Source organism: Podarcis liolepis (assembly GCF_965112155.1).
Source record: "Podarcis liolepis genome assembly, chromosome: 7".
NCBI classification, from domain to species: domain Eukaryota; kingdom Metazoa; phylum Chordata; class Lepidosauria; order Squamata; family Lacertidae; genus Podarcis; species Podarcis liolepis.
The window spans coordinates 69,528,300-69,552,537 of NC_139561.1; the positions used below are offsets into that span (position 1 = coordinate 69,528,300).

The 24,238-nt window shown below is 48.1% G+C and overlaps 1 protein-coding gene across 2 annotated transcripts in view; it reads right to left on the minus strand.

Moving 5' to 3' along the window:
- TMEM200B (transmembrane protein 200B) overlaps positions 1 to 22,186 on the minus strand; it is a 32,191-nt gene extending 10,005 nt beyond the window's left edge. Inside the window, exons 1-2 of one of the 2 annotated variants that reach the window (XM_083512197.1) lie at positions 21,458 to 22,186; positions 20,033 to 20,259 (exon numbers count right to left, since the gene is read on the minus strand). The gene's annotated coding sequence lies outside the window, so the exon portion shown is untranslated. The remainder of the gene's footprint in view (positions 1 to 20,032; positions 20,260 to 21,457) is intronic. The other variant, XM_083512198.1, reaches the window with a different exon arrangement.
- Positions 22,187 to 24,238: the final 2,052 nt, after the last annotated feature.

Sequence of the window (24,238 nt, forward strand, 5' to 3'; positions counted from 1 at the left end):
CTGAGATACCAACTCAGCAGTCGGAATAAATTATACCAGTCGGAAGAAAAGGGTACAGTTCCAGTGATCTTTCCTGTTGAGAAAACATAAATAAATCTTGGGGTTTTGGAATTTGCCTGCTGGGCACCAGCAGAATGTGAAACAGGCAACATGGAGCAATGCAGCCAGACCCCCACAGAGCCCTTTAAAAATCCAGTCCTTACTTGTGTAATTTGGGGGAATGGCTGTAGCTCAGAGCTTGTATGCCGAAGAAGAAGAAGAGTTTGGACTTGATATCCCGCCTTTCACTCCCCTTAAGGAGTCTCAAAGTGGTTAACATTCTCCTTTCCCTTCCTCGTCCACAACAAACACTCTGTGAGGTGAGTGAGGCTGAGAGACTTCAGAGAAGTGTGACTAGCCCAAGGTCACCCAGCAGCTGCATGTGGGGGAGCGGAGACGCGAACCCGGTTCACCAGATTACGAGTCTACCGCTCTTAACCACTACACCACGCAAGCTCAGTCCTTGGTAGCTCAGACTGAACCTCTGAAGAGCTGTTGCCAGTCAGGGTAGACAGTACTGAAGTGGAGGGGCAAATGCATCTGACTCAATATAAGGCAGCTTCCCATCAACTCCTGCTAACATGCTCATCCGTCAGGGATGATGGCAGCTGGAGTGCAACAACACCTGGAAGATGGGAGGTTCCTCACCTCTGCTCTAAAAGTTAAAAAAAGGTAAAGGACCCCTGGACAGTTAAGTCCAGTCAAAGGCGACTATGGGGTTGCGGCGCTCATCTCGCTTTCAGGCCGAGGGAGCCGGTGTTTGTCCACAGACAGCTTTCCGGGTCATGTGGCCTGAATACATAACATAACTAAACCACTTCTGGCACAACAGAACACCATGACAGAAACCAGAACGCACGTAAACGCCTTTTACCTTCCCGCTGGAGCGGTACCTATTTATCCACTTGCACTGGTGTGCTTTTGAACTGCTAGGTTGGCAGGAGCTGGGACAGAGCAATGGGAGCTCACCCCGTTGCAGGGATTTGAACCGCTGACCTTCTGATCGGCATGCCCAAGAGGCTCAGTGGTTTAGACCACAGCGCCACCCACATCCTCTGCTCTACTGCAGTGGTAGCCTGTCATCCAGCATGAAAGCAGCAGAGATGGGTGTCGCCTGATCCAAATCTGGTAGCAAACTCTGCTTCCACTATCTTTGCCTCCATAACACCCCTCAGCATCATTCGTATCCCCAAAGGAGAGGGGAACGTGCTCCTGAAAGTGGGTGGTTCTACATCAGGGATGGGGATGGGATCGTCATATCTGATCGCCTACATTGCTAAAACATTAATTCAGAAACAAAGGAATGCCAGAGGACATAGAAAACATTATTTTTCAACTACGTGGCAAAAAAAGGTCACAGTGCACCTCCACCAGATTGAAACCAGCAAACCTCCTGTCCAAATGTCTTTATGTGACCAAATATTAAAATGTACAAGGAGTCAAAAGGTGGCCTTACACTCCTCCCTTGTTGTCGCAGGCTCAGCTAATTCTGATAACATACTTTCTAGTGAGGCATCATCACCCCCGAAACTGGCAGCTACGGAAAAGGAAACAGCAGCTTTGAACTCTTGACTGCGACTGCACTCATTTCTCCAGTCACCTCCTTCTGTGGAGATGGCGAAGAATCTTAATCATAGGCTGCACCGAGATAGGGGGGGTTTAAAAATAGCCCCCTTTCAACACAGCCTTCTTGTGTCACCTACACTGTAGGGGTAAGGAGAGAACAGACCTCAAGGACTCCTTGCCCCACTGCCTCTTCCCATATTCTGCCAGTCTTTTACATCTCCATGCTTCAGAAATCCTAAAAATGGAAGGCCCTCCCAGACCTTCTTGGAACAATAATTTACTTAAGCACTCAGACACAAATCCATCAATTTCTGATGTCCTGGTTTGTGTTTCAATGCTTCTGTAGCCAAAACAGCACCACCCATACCCCAAAATGAGGTTTCAGGAGGGAGAAACTAAGGAGGGGAAATTCAAAAATAGCCCAGTGGAGGCTGAGCATGCTCAGTAGCCACAGAATGTTGAGGGGTTTTTATTTTGGAGGGGATGGTGACAGAAAGTAGATGGGAACACACTGGAAGATTCTGGAAGAAGGGGTGACTGGCAGGCTAGAATCTTGAATAGCAAGCCACAGTATTTGTTGCAGATCCCATGTCGCTGCATGACCTGGTCACCCAAAGCCCATGCAATGCACATGTGTGAGACAGGACCCTGGCCCAATCAAGCACACTTCCATGCATGGAGGAACTACGCACCCATTGTGAAGGAATAGGACTTTCAGCCATTTTGTGTTGACTGTGGCCATTGGCCACGCCGGCAATAGCTGATGGGTGTTGGAGTCCAATAGCATCCAGTGGCTCACAGGTTCCCCATCCCTTCACTAATACAAGAAGTCAAGCCCTCTCCAGTTCTCCAGTGAAGAAGCCGTTAAGAGATAAAGCACTTTCCCTCACATTTGTGCTGGGGTCTGGAGAATGTAAGAAAGATCTGGAGTCTCTTCCAAGGAAACTGAGAGGCTTCTGCCACTTCTTACCATGTCAAATTCACCGAGAGTTTGGGGGACAGGATCTGGGTTCTACTAGGTGCCATGTTCACCAGAGGACCTAAGGTAGAGGCCTGCCCATTCACTTCAAAACAGTAGAAATCAGTGGGATATGCTCAAAGCCAGCCTTTTGAGATCAAGGCCGTGTGTACCTTGGCAGCTTCAAATACAGTGGTACCTCGGGTTAAGTACTTAATTTGTTCCAGAGGTCCGTTCTTAACCCGAAACTGTTCTTAACCTGAAGCACCACTTTAGCTAATGGGGCCTCCTGCTGCTGCCGTGCAGCCGGAGCACGATTTCTGTTCTCATCCTGAAGCAAAGTTCTTAACCCAAGGTATTATTTCTGGGTTAGCGGAGTCTGTAACCTGAAGCATATGTAACCTGAAGCATATGTAACCTGAGGTACCACTGTACAGTGAGGTTGTTGTGTTTCAAGTCACATTTTTACATTGCTATGCACACCAAAGAGAAGGCAGGGGTGTCATCACTTGATGCACATTACCTGATCTCTTTCCTGTGCCTGTGACTTCCCCTGCCTGAATGTCTGTTCATGGAAAATGTCATTGGCACATGTGAAATCACTGTTTCAAGTGTACACACCTCGGCTTAGGTTCTCAAATCGGATGGAAGCAGGATTGAGGGAGAACGCACCAAGCAGCAGCATTTCTTGAGAAACTACAGGATACAGGTGGATTGTGGCCAATGTCAAGCGCACTTGGCTGCATACACCAGCAGTGGGTGTGCACTGGATCAAGATTCAACTGCAACGTGTACACAGCCCGTTCCGACTTGAAGGGAGGTTTATTTTGATCAGAATGTCAAGCAGATTGCAAAATCAGCAAGTGAGGAACAGAGAGCTCCTCAGCTCCACGCTTGCTGCTCAGAGGATAATCACCCAAAGGTGCAAATCACCTCCAAAGGATGTAAATGGCAATATTCACACTGACTTTAATTTGGACGGCATCCAAAAATGCAGCACCTGCTGGGGCGCCCAGAAGACTCTTTAGTAAAAATGCTACCATCCACCCTACTAGGCTTTGCTTTGAAATCCTTCCTGCTGCCTTCTGTTCCCTGTTACTGTTGTGTAAACAGTGTTGGGCAAGAAACCGGATTAACTTTGCAGTCTCCTCGGTGGGAGGTCCACCAATTCTCCTGATTCTGTGAGAACGTTCCGAAAAAGATCACGATGTTGTACTGCCGTAGCAGTGAGAAGCCATCTTTTTAAAAAATGTGATGGTAAACGACACATTAATTTCTGTGTTCTGCAACAACTTAGAAGAAGATAATTGAAAGGAGACTATGATGAAAAAGATGGAGGCGGGGGATGAGATTAGCAATAGCTTAGGCAAGTAAAAATAAGTAGCAGAATATCCATAAGCAATTCATAACCAACAGATACAAAATCAGTTGCTTATGCAAAGAACATTGTCCCCAGTAATATCTATAAAAATCGAAAGGAGCTCTTGGATCAGGCCTGTGTTCCATCTAGCCAAGCATCCTGTTCTCTTAGGGGCCAACCAGATGTCTACGGGAAACCCACAAGCAGCAGCTGAGCAAAACATCAGTCTCCCCACTTGTGATCTCCCAAAATCTGTGATTCAGAGGCATATTTCCTGCAACAGTGGAAGAAGAACATAGCCTGTAGCCATTGACAGCCTCCACGGATTTGTCTAACCCTTGCTTAAAGTCATCCAAGCCAGCGGCCATCACCACCTTTTGGGGCAGCGAATCTAACTATGCATTGCGTGAGGAAGCACTTTGCCTCATCTGTCCTGAATCTTCCAACATTCACAGAGATGAATATCGCTTTGTAGCTCATCACATCAGCACATTACAAATATGCTCTGATTTTCCATAAATAGGTGGCTACGTTGTCTAATTTCCTGCACTCTCACTTTGCTAATTGGCTTCAAAAATGTCTTGTGTTCCAAAAAGGGGAAATAGAGCATGCAAAAGATGGTGCTTTCTTTCTTTTTTTATTTTGCAGGATCTCCTACAACATGCCCACATTATGCAGCGCACAGTATTATCCATTGCTGCAATTCCCCCACCCCGCTTTACAAGAAGGGTTTCAGTGAGAGGTGCTTATTCATTGCAGCCTCTGACTTCCTGTTGGACGTGAACGCTAAGTTTTAGGGCCCTTCCAGGAAACTGCCTCCTGCTTCCTCCAGCTCCATCTTGTCTACACTTGCTGGGGTTTCAGGAAGGAGCTTTTCCCCAGCCCTACCTGGAGGTGCCAGGGATGGAACTTAGAACCTTCTGCATGCAAGGCTCTACCACTGATCTATAGTCCTCCGCCTAGATCCCCTCCTGGATGAAACTGCAGCTTCAGGTGTGGGAGATTTTCGTCAGGACTGTGTGCATTGGAGACAGGGGGAGAAAACATACGATGAGGCTGCTGGATCAGGCCAATGGCCAATCTAGTCCAGCATCAGAGCGCCAAGCTGTGAAGAAACCTGCAAGCAGGATCTGAGCACAAGAGCTTTCTCTCCTCCTGTGGTTTCCAAGAAGTGGCATTCAGAAGCCTTGCTGCTTCCGACCGCGGAGAGAATTAATCCCCCTGGCCCAGCCCAGCCCAGTCCTGATTGGGCCACCCTGGGGCTGTTTCCAAAGCAAACCCGGAGAGACTAAATGCGCCCTGAATTGTGTATTCTACAGGCTCACATTAAGCCAAAGGGAAAACCGTAACTGCTTTATTTATAGCTTCTGCAATCTGAAGGCAGTTCAAGATTCAAACACCTACAGACCCAGCTGATGGAAATGGAATGCAAGCATCTAGTCAAGTTCAACTGGAGTAATGTTGCCGTGAGAGTCAAAGAAAGGGCCACAGTTCCGTGAGAGAGCAACTGCCTTGCATGCAGAAGGTCCCACGTTCAATTCCCAGCATCTCCAGGTGAGGCCCCTGCCTGAAACTATGCCAAATATTCGCCGCTAATAAGTTAGAGCTGGATGGACCAATGGTCTGAGCCAGTCAGCTGATGATAGCAAATGCCAGCAGGATGCTCGCAAACCGGCCACAGTTAAGAAGGCCAACTTCCCTGTTTTTCTCCCAGGCTGCCAAAAAACATTTCAGACTGGTGCTGAGCAGGGAGGAAAGAGAAAGTGTGGCTGGGGGGGGGGGAGAGAGAAAGGCAGCGCTAAGGGCAGGCTGGGAAAAGGCACAAAAGGAGAAACAGTGAGAGTGGTAAGACATCAAAGGGTTGCGTATTTTTCCTGCCTCCGGCACCCAGAGCCAAACTTTGGTTTGCAAGCCCAGTTTCTTCAGAGCCTCCTTTGTAACCGACCCGCTTCAGGCCTCGCCTTCCTGCTGCACCGCCGGCTCCGTTCTGCCAAAGCCACAAAGGTCACCCGAACGCTTGGCACCTTATGAAGCAAAGCCCTGTTTGGGAAATCCCAGTGTCTGAATAGAGAGTCCAGAGACTGAATATAGTGAGTCTACAGACAAAAGACCAGACAGCGGCCAGGGAGACGGGGGCTCTCTTTGAACCACCCCTGTCCCCACCTCCAGTGAAACTAAGAACTTGGAACTCTCCTTAGATCAGCTACAACGTGTGAAGTGTTTTCTCTTCCTCTGTGGCTGTTCAGGGTCTCTTGGATAAAGATGCCCTAAAGGGTCACCTGAGTCACCTGTCTGGCTGTGCCAGATCATCCCCTGCTGTCTGCACATTCTGGTTCTTTGGCTTTGAGAATAACGCTGGCTCAAACCCTGATAAATCTCGTCCACTGTAAGCAGCTTTCCACTGGTCCTTCAAATGAACATTCGCTTTTGGCGTAATTTCACCTCTTACAAGCTCAGTTATGTGGCATTACTGTAAGTGGCACCTATCAGAAGAAGAGCCTCTGTGGTCCTGGATGATTGGCACCCAGTTTGTTATGAGAGGCGTGATAAGAGAAAATTTGCTGGATCAGAGCAATGGTCCGTCCAATCCGGTTTCCCACAGTTCCCAACCGGATGCTTTCAGGAAGCCCATGCAGTAGCCCTCTCCCACAACTGCTCCCCGGAAACTGGTCTACAGTGATATACTGCCTAGGAACATGGAGGTGCCATATTGCCCTCTTTGCTAATAAGTCTTAGAACCACAGAACAGTAGATGATGATGATAATTTATACCCCACACATCTGGCTGGGTTTCCCGGCGGCTTTCAACAGAATATTAAAATACAATAATCTATTAAACATTAAAAGCTTCCCTAAACAGGGCTACCTTCAGATGTAATAATAATAATAATAATAATAATAATAATAATAATAATAATAATAATAATAGTTGGAAGGGACCGCAAGGGTCATCTAGTTCAACCCCCTGCAATGCAGGAATTCTGCATTGGGCTCTCTGGGTGGGCTCAAACCAGCAGCTTTCTGGTAAACAGCAAAGACCCACTGACCCACTGCACCACAGAGCCTTGAGGAATTTGATTCTCTCCCCACCCCCCAATTTCTCTCACTCCACTTCACAGCCATCTCGGCTAGTGGTCAATGCTGCAATGAATCCCACCATTAGGTATGTGTGATTTGGAGAAGCTTCTCTCTGCTACCAATGATGAATCTGCTATGAATCAGTTTCACTGGGTAAGTTCTATGTTCTAATATTATGAGAAAGTGAAAAAAGTATCTGCTTGTCCATATTTATGTACACACACACACACACACACACACACACACACACACACACACCCTTCTCTCTACTGGAGCACTGTCTCCAAAACAGCACTGCCCATGCACAGGAGGGAAATATCAGCAGGCTTGGAGAAACCCCAACATTTTTCAGAAATACAAAAATTGCTGGAATCGAAAGACTTATAAAGAGGGCTACCCCAAAAGCGACACAGTAAGGGCTGCACACTCTCAAAGGGCTGAGCTTGCTGACAGTGGAGGGGTAGGAAAACTAGAGCGGAATGGATGATTATGGGAGAAGGCATGGCTTGTGGACTGGAAGAGTGAACAGGAGCACTCCATACCGCAACATTTTGTTGCAGGTCCCACTAAAATCTGCAGCCCTGAGCACACACTCAGCAGGCAGTAAACCCCATTGAACTCAACAGGACTTGCTTCTGAGTAGACATACACAGGGTTCTACTGGTGGTTTTCCCCTTAAGCAAACAAACAAAAAAACCAACTCCAAAGTATTTGACCTTTCCTTGTAGAAGAGGTTGAGGGTTTTTAAATGCACCTTGGAGCATCTGAGAGTCACATCCGCACCATACTGTACATTTAAAGCACATTTAGACCACTTCCTCAAAGTGTTCTAGGAATGTTAGCTTAACACACACACCCCAGAGCTACAATTCCAAGCACCCTTAACAAATTACAGTTCCCGATATTCGTTGGCACAAAGTCATGTGCTTTAACTGGATGGTGTGAATGTGAGCTTGGTTACCCTGTTCCTCACACCTTTTTCAGCTCCAAAAAATTATTCTTGGGATGGGGGCAGCCAAACCTGGAGACCCCATGGAGCAAGGTTTCCGCTGCTGCTTATTAGTCATCCCTATAATTCTGTTCCCATTGCTCTTTCCTGTCCAGCCTTGCGTTCTAGGTTATACAGATAAATAGGTCACAGCAGCCACATGAGTTTCTCAACAGAATGTGGTCTAAAAAGGACCTGTCACACACTCACTGGCGGGTGTGTTTTTTTTGTTTAAAAAAGAAAGCATGTGAAACAAACCTTAACACCTCACCAGACTTACAAGATTAAGCACCCTATAAATGTTCAAAAATGAACATGCACAAAAAGTACCATCAGTTCTGTTTTATAAAAATGATATGATCGCATTAACTGCGTCATGCAAATAATTCCTGCTTGGATGGTAACCTGTGTTAACCTGCAGAGAACAGAAGGGTGTGTGTGATAACCCTCCACTGATAAAACACACACACAAAATGCCAATGATAAGCAAACAAGTCATAGCTTTTGGAAAGCCCGCTCACAAGTGATAAAAGAAGTGTGTGTTGTGTTGAAGGGAAGCCCATTGTCCTCTCAGTAAGATGGGCTCCAAAACTAAGAGGACCCTGAGGAAAGTGCCCTCTTGTGAACCCCTGCGCTGGCTAGAATGGGAGTAGACCGCTACAACAGCAGTGTTGCAATGCTCAATGGGAGGCTCAGAGCTATCGTTTAACTTTCCCAAAGTGCCTGGAGTGATGCTACATCAGGACATTATGACTCATTAAAATGGCAGAGCTATGTTTCAATTCTCCTGTTTTTCCGAAAATGTGTGAATTAGGTAGGTTCACTTTCACAAGTGATCTTCGTCAGATTTCTTCCCCTTAATCCCACGCGTGAAAATGTCCTTTGTGTGCACCGTTACACCAGTAATGCTTGTTTGCAAAAAAAACCCCTAAGAGCATGTTATTACACCCCCTGAACCCTGATTCATAAGGCAATCCTATGCATGTTTACTCAGAAGTTAGTATTGCTGTAGTCAACAAGGCATTTTCCCAAGTAAGCTGGCACAGGACTGTAGGCTTAGCACAGCAGATGTCAGTGAGGTGGTGGCACTTATCTGACTACCCAGGGACACTAGCATTGCTGCAGCTTCCTGGGCCAGGGAGAGGGCAGTAGCAAGGATGGAGCTGTGCCATTGAACCAGCAGGAGTATGGATTGGTTCTGCCAGTGCATTTGCACCGTGCCAACCTTGCCCCTTCTGCCCCTGGCAGGCAGCAGCAACGGGAGGTCAGGTAAGCCCCGCTGCCCGCTACTGACTTCGTGCCAGCCGCTGACACTCCAATGAAGACCCACCCTGCCAAACAGTATTTGAAATTAGCCAGTCACTTGCAACCAAGTGAAGATGCCCGGGTGCCAAGATGGCACCCGACATCTCCACCATCTGACTGGCTGGCACACAGCAGCATTTTTTTGGTGCTGTGCTATGGCACGAGTCCGATTTTAGCTGGAGCTGACAATACACACAATTCATTTTCAGCCTTGTAATATTCTTTTTTCAGAAGGGGCCTAAACATTCTGTTAGTGTGCCCGTAACCAAGGTGTAAGGGGTCATATGGCGAATAGCTTTTATATATCAGTTTCTAACACTGCTGCCATTATAGCTGGAGTTATGTCAATACAGTGGTACCTCGGGTTAAGAACTTAATTCGTTCTGGAGGTCCATTCTTAACTTGAAACTGTTCTTAACCTGAGGTACCACTTTAGCTAATGGGGCCTCCCGCTGCCGCCGTGCGATTTCTGTTCTTCATCCTGAAGCAAAGTTCTTAACCCGAGGTACTACTTCCGGGTTAGTGGAGTCTGTAACCTGAAGCGTCTGTAACTCAAGGTACCACTGTATAGCTATGTGCACTTGACAACATGGTCTGAAGGTATATGATGCAGCCACCTTGCTGAAGCTAAGCAGGTCTTACTCTGGTCAGTCTTTGGATGGGAGACTTTTCAGGAGTCCTATGAACACTGCCTTGAACTCCACCATGCGGGGGAAGGCATTATATACAATAAAACGCAAACTTAAAAGGTTGTTTCTCTCCCCACCCTGTCATCCCACATTTCGGTGTCCTGAGCATCCTGCACATGGATATTGTGGGAATCAGAAGCATCATGAAGACAGGAAGCTGTCTTCTTTGTCCATCTAACCCAGTGTTGTCTACTCTGACTGGGGTCTCAGGGTCTCTTTCCCATTGCTTGCCACCTGCTCTTTCCAACCGGAGATGCCAAGGATCGATCCTGGGAACTGCATGCAAACCATCTGCTCTACCGCTGAGCTACAGACTAAAGGAAGCCCATCCCATTGCCCAGACCTGACTGTCATGTTGGCCACATCCTTCATACAGAACGCTCTTGTTCAGGAAACACAGCAACAAGGTCTGATGTGGCATGAGATTAACGCAAAAAGAATGTGAAAAGAAGTTTGAAAGTGGTAAGGATGCTCCAGTTGGGAAGAGCTGGCAGCGGGCTCGTGATCTGTGAATGTGCCCTTCGTTAACTGGCACTTTGCTCTCTCCACCAGAGAGCTGTCAACAGAACTGCTCTTTTTACGGAGCTGGACCCAAGCCACAAGTTGGCACACAGCAGCAATCAGCTCAGAGTCACAGGAGAGATGGAAGCGAAGAGTGTCATTTCCGTAAAAGCAGGGAGAATTCCTGGGCTCAGTTCCATTTTCTATCTATCTCTTTCACGTAGACTGATTCTGAAGGCCTGCTAAGAGATTGTGCACACAGAAATGAACTCAAATAACTGGCAATGTCAGAGTTTATGGCCCTGGCACCATTGCTGTGCATTAATCCCAGAAGCCTGCAGAAGAAGAACTAGATGCTTAGTTCAAAACTATATATCAAGGGTGGGGAACCTTTTCTGGCCAGAAGGCCTGATCCTTATCTCTCCACCACTGGAAGCCCAAATCTGACAGGTGGTTGGGGCTTCTCTCCTGTCAATCACCTGACATCATAGCGACATCAGATTTGACAGCACTGTGAAGCCCTGGCTGTTGGGGCTCCTAAGAGCAGTGCAGAGCTCTCTGAAACAGCTTTTGCAAACAATCCCACACTGCTTTTTTGAATCACCAAAAGAGCAGTGCAAGGCTGTTTGCAAAAGGACAGCCCCTTATGAGCTTTGGCTGGGCACGCCTGTTCCCAGCAGAGGAATAGGCACAGACAGCCAAACGGAACAGGATTTAATACCTGCTCATCAGTTGATGAGTGGAGGTTAAATCCTGCTGATTTTGGCTGCATGCACCAGTTTCCGGAAGAGTAGGTGTGCACAGCCATTGCAGAATCAAACCCGCAGTTCCATGAGTATCTGGTAACCTCTAGGTTAGATTACTGCAAACCATTATACATAGGGCTGCCTCTGAAGATGGTTTCAAAACTTCAGCTGCTGTAGGATTCAGCAGCCAGGTTGCTCACTGGGACGAGATGGTTTGAGCATATTACACCAATCCTGGCCTGACTGCTTCCACTTAAGTTTCCAAGTGCTGGTTTTGACCTATAAAGCCTTAAATGGCTCAGGACCTCAATACCTCAAGGACTGTCTCTCCCAGTGCGAACTTCCCCAGATCCTGCGATCATCTTCTGAGGCCCTTCTTCGTGTGCCTCCTTCACAAGAGGTCCAGAGGGTGGCGACACTAGAATGAGCCTTTCTGCTGTGGCTTCCCATTGGTGGAATGCTCTCCTCCCCAGAGAGGCTCGACTGGCCCTTCATTACATATCTTTAGGCACCAGGTGAAAATGCTTCTCTTCAACCAGGCGTTTTGCTGGTTAACATTTCATGGCCTTTTAAGTGTAGTTGTGGGAGGTGGGTTAGTGGTCTGTTTTTCTTTTTCTTTTTGCTTTGTTATGTATTATTCTGTCCTCATTTTTCTGTTGCAAACTGCCCTGTGATCTTCGGATGAAGGGCGGCATACAAATTTAATAAATAATAATAATAAAGGATTGCAGTAACCTTTCCTTTTCCTAAAGGAGGGCTCTTGAGCTTGTCTGGTGCAGTCTTCTGTATGGCAGAAGTGGCATGCTGAACTATTCAGTGCAATGGCCAAATGCTAATTACGGAGTCTACTGTCTCCCGCCCCCATTTCCACACTGCTAATTAAACTCAGCTCTCTAGCTAGGAAAGGGAACTGCAGTCTCTCATAAAGCAGAAGGGTCACCAAATGAGTTGGCCGCCTGGAGCCTTTATGTTTGGCACAATCCAGTTCCTACCAAAGACTACAGAAACACACTGAACACTTTCCAGCCATTTAGTATCTTCAGAAATCAGGGCACCTGCATTGCTCAACTCTTCTGATAAGCTTAAGGTCAGAGCACGCATAGAACCGATGGGGCAGATCCTTGCAACAAGCTAGGGCAGCCTTTCTCAACCTGTGGGTCCCCAGACGTTGTTGAACTACAACTCCCATCACCCCTAGCTAGCAAGGCCAGAGCTCAGGGATGATGGGATTTGTAGTCCAACAACATCTGGGGACCCACAGGTTGAGAACCGCTAAGCTAGGGTAACTCGTAGCACAGCCAGTTCTGAACGGGCCTGTAGTTGGAGCAATGGCATAAGAGAATCAGACTGTTGGAAAGCCCCATGTTTGTCCTTCTGAGCTTGCAAATCTTATGCTGTTAACCATACTTGACAGGGGAGGACATTTTAAGGCAGGGATGGCTAACCTGTGGCCGTCCAGATGTTGTTGAACTGCCCATCAGCTCCAGCCAGCATGGCGCATTGCTCACGGTGATGGGAGTTCAGCAATATTTGTAGGGCCGCAGGTTCCTCATCCATGTTTTCAGAGCTCTTCCTGCAAAGAGTCTACAAGGGAGTAACAGCACAAACCTTACAAACGTCCAGCTACTTACAGCAACCCATATCCCTTGGGTTTTGGTGACAATGATGTAAAAGGTCGAAAGGGGGCGGGAAGAGAGGAGATGGTGAAGATCTGATCTCCCGTCTCTTTAAAAATGGCAAACAACTGCCTCAAGGAGGGGAGCACCATCTTGATCAGGGCAGTGGTGCTGAGAGAGGGGAGATCTGCTGTTGTTTCCCACAGCGTTTCCCCAACTAAAGTAATTTCACCAAAGATGCTATTTTGCCTTGTAAGAGAAAACTTACATGTACAGAAATCTGGCTACACTTACATAGGAAGCTGCCTATGTTATGTTTTATGTTATTTATATCCCACCTTTTCCCCTCTTACAGGATCTTAGGAGGCTCCCAGCATGAATTGAAACAAATGCAGCTAAAAACATACAATCAATATAAATATTTTTTTAAAAAGTAGCCCTATTTAAAAACAGCCTTAGATACACTTGACGCTGTTTGGAAGCACACACAAAAGACAACATGTACAGAACCCACCCTCAGAAGACAGCCAGTTAGTGTCTGTACAAAAAAAGTCTTTGCCTGCTGGTGAAAGCAAAGCAGAGAGGGGGCCTGTCTAGCTTTCCATGGAAGCAAATTCCCAATCTGGGGGCAGCCACTGAGAAGGCCCTGTCTTGTGTCCTCACCAACCTGCCTGTGAAGGTGGCAAGACTGAGACAAAGGCCTCCCCAGAAGTCCTCAAAGCCCAGGCAGGCTCATACAGGGAGATAAAGTTCTTTGGGTAGCCTAGACCCAAGCCATAGAGGGCTTTGTAGGTCATAGCCAGCACACTGAATTGAAGCGGACCTGTTGTAACAGGAGCTTCTGTTCTCCCTATAACCAGATCTGGTCAGCAATCTGGCAGCAGCATCTTGGACCCGCTGAAGTTTCCCAGCACTTCCTAAAGGCAGTCCCATGCAGAATACATGACAGTTATCCAAACAGGGTGTACCTAAGCTGTGCATCGCTATGGCCAGATCAGACATCTTCAGAACAGGGTACAGCTGACCCCCCCCCCAACACCTGGGCATCTATCCTCAGGGTTGAATCCAGGAACACACCCAAGCAGTGAACCTGAGTTTTCAGGGGGAGCCTGTCTGACTTTTTGATTCACCAGGAACACCTCTGTCTTGTCTGGATCAAGCTTCAGTTTGTTCAGCCTCATCCAACCTCACACCAAAGTCTGACCACGGGCTCATCTCCCTCCATACCGGCAGCAGCAGCCGGCAGTGGCTCTCTGGGGCTTTAGATGGGGGAGATTTCCATCCCTACCTGAAGATGCCAGGGATTGAATCTGGGACTGAACCTGGGACCTTCTGCCTGCAAAACTGATGCTCTGCCACTGAGCCATGGCCCTTTCCCCTGCACTGAATGGCAGGGCAGCTAGACATAAAAAAGGGGAGGGCCACATGACAGCCTGAAGAAACCCCCTCTTCCTACACAACTACAGTGGAACCTCGGGTTGTGAACGTGATCCATGCGGGAGGCATGTTTGCAACTTGCAGCGTTTGCAACCTGCAGCACCGTGTCTGCGCATGTGCCGAAACCCAGAAGTAACCTATTCCAGTACTTCCAGGTTCGGCATGGTGCACAACCTGAAAACGCATAACCTGAAGTGTCTGTTACCCAAGGTACTGCTGTATTAAAGGTGCAGGAAGAAGAAGAAGAAGAGTTTGGATTTGATATCCCACCTTTCACTCCCTTTCTCAAAGCGGCTAACATTCTCCTTTCCCTTCCTCCCCACAACAAACACTCTGTGAGGTGAGTGGGGCTGAGAGACTTCACAGAAGTGTGACTGGCCCAAGGTCACCCAGCAGCAGCATGTGGAGGAGCGGAGACGAGAACCCGGTTCCCCAGATTACAAGACTACTGCTCTTAACCACTACACCACACTGGCTCCTTTCCTCCCTTCTCTACAGTGATGTGGGTCAGAGTAATACGTTGTTTCAGAATGTTAATTCCTGTAACACCCTACATGGATACAAGCAAAGCCCATTTCAGAGTTGCAATTATCTTTTTCGGGAAGCACAGGGTTGCCTTCAGTGCTAGACTGGCTGAAATCAGTGGGTGTGGTTAACTTAGGTCCATTAATTTCAATGGGTCTACTCTTGAGTAAAATGTAGCTGGATGCAATATTTTAAATACACCACGCAAACACACGTTCTATGTATTCTGTGAATCTGTAAATAGGTGGGGTGGTAGATAAGGTGATGGTTTAAAGTCAGAAGAATAACATCATTTAAACATACTAAATCAGAAATGTTAGGCACATCAGATACAGGGTCAGACTCATTGGTCCAACCAGCTCGGTACTGCCTACACCAGGCATAGGCAAACTTGGCCCTCCAGATGTTTTTGAGACTACAATTCCCATCATCCCTGACCCCTGGTCCTGTTAGCCAGGGATGATGGGAGTTGTAGTCCCAAAACAGCTGGAGGGCCAAGTTTGCCTATGCCTGGCCTACACTGACTGTCAGCAGCTCTCCAGGGTTTCAGGCAGGATACTCTCCCAGCCCCACTTGGAGATACTGGGAACTGAACCTGGGACCTTCCATGTGCAAAGTAGATGCTCAACCACGGAGCCACAGCTCTGTTCTGAAAACCCACATCACGCTTCACTAAGACTGTTGGTGAGGGAGGGGTCGACATGCAGTGAGAGGAGGGGAGGAGAGAGACATGAAAATAATAGAACTCTAGAATTGGAAGGGACCCCCGAGAAATCTGGATACAAAACATATATATAAAGTAGTACCGTGGAAGTCGAGTGGAATCCGTTCCGGAAGTCCATTCAATTTCCAAAATTTTTGGAAACCAAGGCGCAGCTTCTGATTGGCTGCAGGAAGCTCCAACCCCATCAGATGTTCGGGTTCCAAAGAACGTTTGCAAACCGGAACAATCACTTCCGGGTTTGCAGCAATCGGGAGCCAAAACATCCAGGTTCCAGGGCATTTGACAACCAAGATATGATTGTAATTGGAATCTCTGGATAACAGAAAGCAAAAAAGTAAAAATATACCCTGACTCATACCCGTGGGACCATTTAGCATACTGCGGCCAACTCCTGCAAAGCATTTCTGCTCAGCACTTTGGCATTCTTTAAGCGAAGCTGGTTCCCATCCTTAATAATTAAGCCAGAAATCTAGAGCAACATGTTTTGCACTTGGGCATATCCATATTTATTTTTTTTTAAAAAATGCATGATGTTAAATTCTCCTCCATGGAACTCCCCAGCCTCCCTAGTTCAACAAATGTCTTACATGTGTGTCGCCTGAGTTTCTCAGAGTGAAACAGTTGCCAATTTGTTCCCCAGCATTTCCCTTTAACTGCCATGCCAAACCACCAAAGCGCTTGGTATTACCACGGACTGATGAAATGCCATCTGCTAATGCAGACTGTCTTAGGAAGAGAACTAATTCGAGACTTATTCAAAGGTGGTCAGATCCCTGCCCCAAGAAGCTTACAATCTGGAAAATGCCACGAGGGAGACCAAGCAGTCATAGTTCAGCGGGAGAGCCCTAGGTCCAGCACTTCCAAGTAGGACGGGAGTAGAAAGCCCACTTGGCGTTTGAGAAAGTCGCTGCCAGTCAATGTCAAAGGTAATGAATTAGATGACTCAATGGTCTGACAGCTCCATACAAGGCAGCTTCCTATGTTCTTATGCAAAGCATTGAAAGGGAAAGGGAATGAACAGGGCGAGTGTATAGGATTACTGCCATTACTTTGTTACAGTAGAGTATGGGCGCAAGGGGGCATATTTCATTTTTACTGAAATATTGCAGTAGTCTTCCAACTAGGGATTCATGCCATGCTGCTGTTTCTGTGCCATTTGTAAAGGCTTTCTCCTTTTTTGCTGTGATCCCAACCAATTAGGGATCACACAGTGAACGCGATGGCACCACGGTGTCGCAGAGCCAATCAGGTCTGGCTATAGGACAATGTCAATGAGAGCAAACAATGCCAATCCTTTGCCCTTACTTTGAAGGTATGTTTAAGTGGAAAGGAAGGTCCCCTTTAGGATGGCAGACAGGCTCCCTTGACAACAAGCATTTTTATCCCACTCTTCAGGCAAAAATACTCCCAGGGTGACTTGCAAAGTCACACAGCCCCCGTCCTCAAGCTTAGAATCTAAAGGACATAACACAAAAGGAAACAGGGATGGAGAAGGAGAAGGCAAAAGGCAGGCACAAGTTCTGAAAGTTACCGTTCTCGTAACAGCTAGGAAGCAATTTAGGTAGCCTGATGGAACCGCTGCTGCTAGGGGACATTTTTTGGGTGCAGAGTCAAAAGCAGCAGATGGTCTCTCTGCAGAGCCAACGGAATAGCCCTGCTTCTCTCTGCTCTGTAGCCTGATGGAATGGATGCTACCACTAGGCTGAGGAAGAGCCCAAGGCAGTAGATGGTCTCTCAGCAGAGCCAATGGAATAATAGTCCTGCCTTCCTTCTCTCCCCCTGCTCTGCAGTCTGATAGAACGGATGCCACGAGGGAAACATCCACTGCCTTGCTGTGTTGCATGCATACATTCCTTCCCACCACTCCATTTTGGGATTCCTCTGCCTCCCCCTGAAAAAAAAAGATTGTCCTTTGATGGGGCATCAACATGTTCTTGAAACTCCACTTTTAGTTTGGACCAGCACTGCTTAAAGTGAGAGCTGAACACTACGAATGTATTTGAAGAGTATCATACGAATGCAGAAAACTATCAAGTCAGATCGCTGGTCCATCTCACTCAGCATGTTCTACACTGACTGGCAGCTGCTCTCCAGGGAATCTGAGACAGGGACCTTTCTCAGCCTTAGCTGGAGATGGCAGGGACTGAACCTGGGACCTTTCAATACAACATGTGTGCTCTGCATGGAGCTAAGGTGGCTTTTTGCTTTTCACATTTGCAAATGAATGTTACATTGATGGAAGCATAACGATAATAATTTCTGCTGTGCGATGAACAGTGGGGAAAGGCTTGAGTCATAATTTGAGTTCTAGATAATCTCTCAAGAGGTTTTATAACCATTTCCCTCCACGCTGCTCCTCCATGTTTTGCATCACACACATTAATAAGAGGAATCTAAAGCACAGTTTGGGAGCTCTGCTTAAGCAACTGCTAAAGAAAAAGTCTTCTGAAATGAGGTGGGGGTTTTTGCATCACAGCCTAAAATCCCCAGGGGGGGAGGAGAGTTTCCTTAAACAAAACTGTGGGAAGAGACTTCTTACCAGGGAGTAAGCCCCATTGAACTCAATTATACAGAATTGCACTGTAAATGTTGATCCCCCATTAGCTATTGAAAATCATCTTCTACTACATACAGGAAAGGTTGCACAAAGGGAGGAGAGAGGGTTTTTTGTGCTTAATAACTTTTTTCCAACAATGGTAAAAGAACAGGAGAGAGTAGGTCACATTATTGGAGCGAGGTGAGAATGTGCCAAGTGAATGGGGATATTTGACATCTATGGATCTTTTACGGTATGTGTGGAATTCAGTGAAGTGCAATTCATAGCAGAACCATGGAAATTCATGGGCATAGCTCTGTTAGGTCCGTCAATTTCAGTGGGTCTACTTTGAGTAACACCTAACTGAATCCCACCCTGTGTAATTAAGGCTGCAATTCTATGCTCACTTGAGAGTCAGCTCATTGGCACAGGACATGCTTTGCAAAGCCCTAGGCTCAATCCACAGCATCTCCAACTAAAAAAATGATATCAGATAACAGGCCTGGGAAAGACTTCTCTGCCAGTGGATCTGGAGAACTCCTGCCAGTCAGAATTGACAACAGTGGCTCAGATAATCCTTCCCCAACCTGGCGCCCTCCAGGGGACTACAGTTCCCATCGTTCCTGATCACTGGCTACACTGGTTGCTATCCTGGCATCCAGAGATCTCCAGATGGTCACAACTGGACCTGTGCCAGTTGAAAAACGCGCCTGGCGCCTGGCTAATTTCTAACTGGGGTCGGACATTGGTCTATCTAGCTCAGCATGATCTATTCTACAGTGACTGGCAGCAGCTCTCTGGGGTTTCAGATAAGAGACAGTCCCAGCCCCAGGAACTGAACCTGAGACCTCCTGCATGCAAAGCAGACACTCTACCACTCAGCTATGGCCCTTCCCCAGAGGAGGAATCATGAGTCCAGCTAGTTTTACTAGGATATTGCCTGACACTGTCTTGAACTCTCACCCCACTGCATCTCCTCTCTCTCTCGGGCTGGAAAGCCTGTCTCCTTGCGTTTAAATCTCTTTTTATCAACAGTGGATGGATACCTGCCAAGGGGCTTCTCTCCCTCCCTCCCTCCCTCCCTCCCTGCACATAGCCATGCTCAGGCACACAGCCGCCTCCTCGATTAAAAAAACCAATGAAATGCTACAGGCACTTCTGCAGCCCCACCAGTCCTATAAAACCCGGGAGGGTTGTTTTTTATTATTATTATGATTTTGTCACCGCGCCAAGAATCTAGATTTATGGACATGCTTCCACCCCCAGTCTTCCTTCCAGAGCTTTAAGCTTTGGGCTTCAAACAACGGATGTTCCTTCTCTTCCTGAACCCCCCTCTCCTGAACTGCCCCAAGGATCCCTAGATCAAAGAAAGAAACAGCGGAGGGGGGGAGCCCCAACTGTCTGACTTTAGCCCTCCGGCCAATCTGAGGCACAGCAGTTGAGAAAGCAAGAGTCTGCACTGAGTCCAGCATAAATGCCTAGCTCACTGTTGCGTTCAGACAAGAACATCAACCATTTTCAGGTCTCTTTGGGTCACCCCCCCCCCGACCTTATAGCACTTCTAGGAATGTCATTTTGGGGCTGTCCAAGGAGAGATTTGAAGCTTTCTGCGAGTGAATTCAGGCAGCGGTGCCATCAGGCTAGGCATTGCAGGCAGCATAAAAAGCTGCCCCCCAAGCAGCCCCCCTCCCAAAAACCCCCCCAACACAGTAGGGTTGCCTTACTACCTTTTGAAGTAAGCAGAGTAATTAATACACCTTACCATCTAAAGAAAGAGCCCCCTGTAAGAACATTATGTGCAGAGTTTAACACTCCCTGCGAGTACAAGACGTTCCCTTTCTAACAAACGCATCCAAACATCTTGCATGCCCCCGACACCCCTTTCAGAGATGCTGCACCCCCAAACGGCAACGCAACCCACCTACCCCAGCCCACAGGGGAATCAACTTGAAAGAGCCACCTACCGTTCGTCCACCACCGCATTGCTTCAAGTGTGTGGGCTGATCGCCTTGCCTTCGGCTTATTCCCCCAGCGGCACCTGGTTCTGCTCTCCTGTAGAGGATGGAGGAAGAGAGAGGAGCTCAGAAGTGGAGCATCCCAGCTTGCTGGTTCCTCCCGAGCCATCCGAAGAGAAACATGTCAGGAAGGGGGAGGGAGCAGGCTGCAGCCACAGACTCTTTGCGAAGGTGAGCTTGAAAGTGGGGGGGGGGAGAGAGAAGAAAACGTCTGTGAGTTTCTCTCAGACTAGTTTCTGGTTTTGTTTGTTTGTTTGGCTGGGCACAAAACAGCAAGAAAAACCAAAAGGATGCCTATGAAAATGAAGTCCATCCACACCATATATCTAAAGCACATTTTGACACACATTTAAAGCACCTCTGCCCAAAAAGAATCCTGGGAACTGCAGTTTCATAAAGGGTGCTAGGAATCACAGCTCTGGGGGGGGGGGGAAGAACTACAGTTCCTAGGTTTCTTTGGGTGAAAAGTGCATTAAATGTACGCTGAGTGGGGTTTGAATGTATGGGGACCTCTGGCTTACCTTACATTGGCAAGGTTCCTCTCATATGTGAAAAAACACACAACCCCCTGATGGAGTGGGAGGTGTTGCTGACTGTTTGGGGGGGAGAGGAGTTCACCCCTCCCTGGTTGGGCATTCCTGTTTCCTCTTTTTTGCGGGAGGGGGGTGGAATGGTAGAGGGCTTGATCCATGGAGATTTACTGGGAGAAGTGCTTTTGTATCCAAGTGGTCTCTTTCTCTCTCACACACACACATGTACACATATACACGTCAGTTCCACGGCGCCCACGTGCAAATTAAGGGGAAAGGGCCGCAAGTCAGCGGCCGGACATTTGCTGCGCATGCAGAAGCTCCTGGGTTCGATCCCCGGCATCTGCATGTAGGGTCGGAGGGGGTGGGGAGGCTTCCGCTTTAAACCCAGGAGAGCCCTCCTGCAGGATATTGAGCTGGGCAGAGCAATGGTTTGACTCCGCAAAAGCCAGTTTCCTACGAAGTTCTCTGTCGCTCTCTCTCTCTCTCTCTCTCTCTGGGGCTTATATGGTCATATTATGAACATTATTACTCCTTTTATAATGGGATAGCGGGCAAAGCACAAAGCGGGTCGCTCCCCAGCAGGAGGAGTTTCCCTAGCCTGGAGGATCTGTTGCCGGGAAGAGGCAAAGACACCCCCCCCACCTCCCCACGAAAACAGCCCCCCTTCCTCTGTCGCCAAGCCTTGCCGCGTCTTCGCTCCGCCAAACCGCGTCCCACATCAAAGCCCCGGCCCGCTCCTCTCCCTCTCTCTCCACGAGGTGCCAAAGGAAGTTCGAGCCCAGGAACCGAGGGCGGACGCACGAAACGCCCGGCGCGGACTCTCCCTTGCTCCCCGCGTTACCTTGCGCCACGCCGCCGGGCTCCCCACAGTCTCGGCAGCTGCTCCCGGCTTCTTCCCACCCCCGCAAAGGCGCCTTCGCGGCGGCCCAAGCGCAGTGGATGCCTCCTCCTCCTCCTCCTTGGTCCCCCTCCTCCTGGCTTCGCGCAGTTAGGGCAAAATGGAGCAGCCACGTGGGGAGGGGGGGGAGAGAGAGAGAGGCGGCGGCGGCGCAGAGACCCAGCCAGATCCGCTGGATCCCAGCCCACCTGCCTCCGCTCTGCCCTCTCCAGAAGAGGATCGTTCTGCTAGATCCCGCTTCTGTTGCGCCCAAGTCCGTTATTTGTTCTTTGGCTCCTTCTGCAGTCTTTCTCTCGTGCGCTTTTACGCACACGCTCTGTCTCCGGAGTCTCTCTCTCTCTCTCGTATCGGGTTACTCTGTAATTGTCGTGCTCGCGATCGCGCTTGGAAGAGATTTGCTCCCGCTCTTTTCTTGCCTTGCGTTCATTCGCGGAGCGAGACGCTCTCCTTCCCCAAGGCTGAAACTGGAAAAGGTAGGTCGCTCTCTCGCTCGCTCCCTGCCCGCCCAGTTCCCGATTCAAACTTGGTAGAGGGAAAGAGTTCGTGGCCCAAGAGAGGAGGGGTTAGGGGGAAGGCGAAGAAGAAACAGGGGGCGGGGGCGGAGAATCAACCCCCCTCCCGCGCGCACACACACACACACACACGTGTCGGAGCAGCTGAATTCAGAGTGGGATTGAATAGAAGGTGCGTCAACTCCTTGCCTAGGGAAATGATTCTGAAATATTCTCTGTGGGTAGGTGGGTGCCCTCAATTGCCCTTACGAAACTGGGGAAAGTGTTGCTGTCAGGGGTGCCAATTTGAATAAAATACTCTCGCCCCACACAATCAATTTGAGGGGGCAGCCCCCTCAAATATTTTATGGGGGGGCAAAGACCCCCTCGGCCCCTAGAACCGTTGGCTCCTATGGTAGCTGTGATGTGAGGTGTGTAATCTGCTTCTTTAAGGCTGATGCACACCATGCGTAAAGAACAGCCGTGCTGCATCAGACCAATGGCCCATCAAGGCCAATATCCTGTTCTCACAGTGGCCAAACAGATGCCTATGGGAAGCAGGACTGGAAAGCAAGACCATTCTCCCCTCCTGCAGGGTCCAGCAAGTGGTATTCAGAAGACTCTGACTTTGGACACTGGGCATCGCCATCATGGCTAGTAGCCATTGATTTAAGACACATATCTTCCACACACAAAAACACTCCTCGTTTGTTATGGTTGCTGGGAATTGTAGCTCTGTGAGATTAACTACAACTCTCAAGATTCCTTGTGGGAAGCCATGCACTTTAAATGTATGGTGTTCTGCATGCTACCAAAGTTACAGATTCTGGTGAAAAACTAAATGGGGTTGTAGCCAACTAAGTTCCATCAGAGTAATCCCATTGCAATTAATAGTCCTCATTTAGTAATGTCCATTAATTTCAATGGGGATGCTCTGAGTATGACTAAGGCTGGATACTCAAAAGCCTGTAGCCAAATAATTGGCTGGCTAATTCAAACCAGTGGCTCGCTGCAGACCTAGTCCTGTTCAGAGTAACAGTGAAACTTAGTCATAGCTGACTCAAGTTCCATGAATTTCACTGGGTCTACTCTATGCATGACAATCAGTTGTATCCAACATTAGAAATACTCAGAGTAGACCCATAAACATGACTTAGGTCCATTGATTTCAGTGGGTCTGCTTTGGGTAGCTCTTAGAGTCGAATATAGCCCTAAGTCTGGATCCAACCCAAACACATGAAACTCATATACGCCAGTCATCAGAGCTTGGCTCCAGATTAAAAGAAGACATCAACAGGCTTAACTGGTGACAGCAGCATTGAGGATCTCTGATCAGTGCTAGGTGGCTGACATTTTAATTTCCCATCATGTAGTGTGGACATTTGTGGGAGATTAAAATGCACTGGTCATTTTAAAGCTTTAAAGGGGACCCAATGCAGATGTCAGGAAAAGGCCCTATCAGGTTGCTGGTACCCCCAAAAATGCATTCTGGTGCTGGGACTGCCACACAGGCATCTCCCATTCTACTGCTGATGAATCTTTGGTGCTCCACGTGTTGTTGGACAATAGTTCCTTTTGTCCCTGACCATTGGCCATCCTGGCTGGGTCTGGTGGGAATTAGAGTCCAACATCATCTGTTGGGTCCCAGGTTCCCCAGCCCTTTCCTAGGCACTTGTTGACCTGTCTTTCTCTTGCACTTTGGTTTCTGTTTCTTAGTTCCTTTCCTATTCTCCCCCCTTTCTTCAGTATAGTACCTTGCCTTTAGGCTTCCTGTCTCTAAGGTTCCTTTCTTCTCTAGGTGCCAGTCTGCCTACAAAGCTGCCACCCCTCCAAGCTGAAGAAGGTTTTCAATCCCAGCCAAACTGGCCAGCACCCCTTCCCTCGCAGAAACCGGATGACAGACATTCCACTTTGTTCTATGGGACTTTGGAATGTTTGTGAACATTCAGTGCTGTAACAGCAGCCTCAGTCGCTCAGGGCCAGATGCTTCATCATCACATGCACACAACATATGCTTCAAGTAATAAGAGCAACCTCAGATGTCCAAGGAACATGGAATATTCCAGTAGTTTTCAAACTATTTAACAACAACAACAACAACAACAACAGAGATCTACCAGCAGCAAAGTTCTGTCAGTGGGATTCATATGTACTACCTGATCTAAAATTCACATCTACACTGAGCAGCATTTGACCTGTGAATCTTGGTTAGAGAGCAGCCCTCACCTGTTGC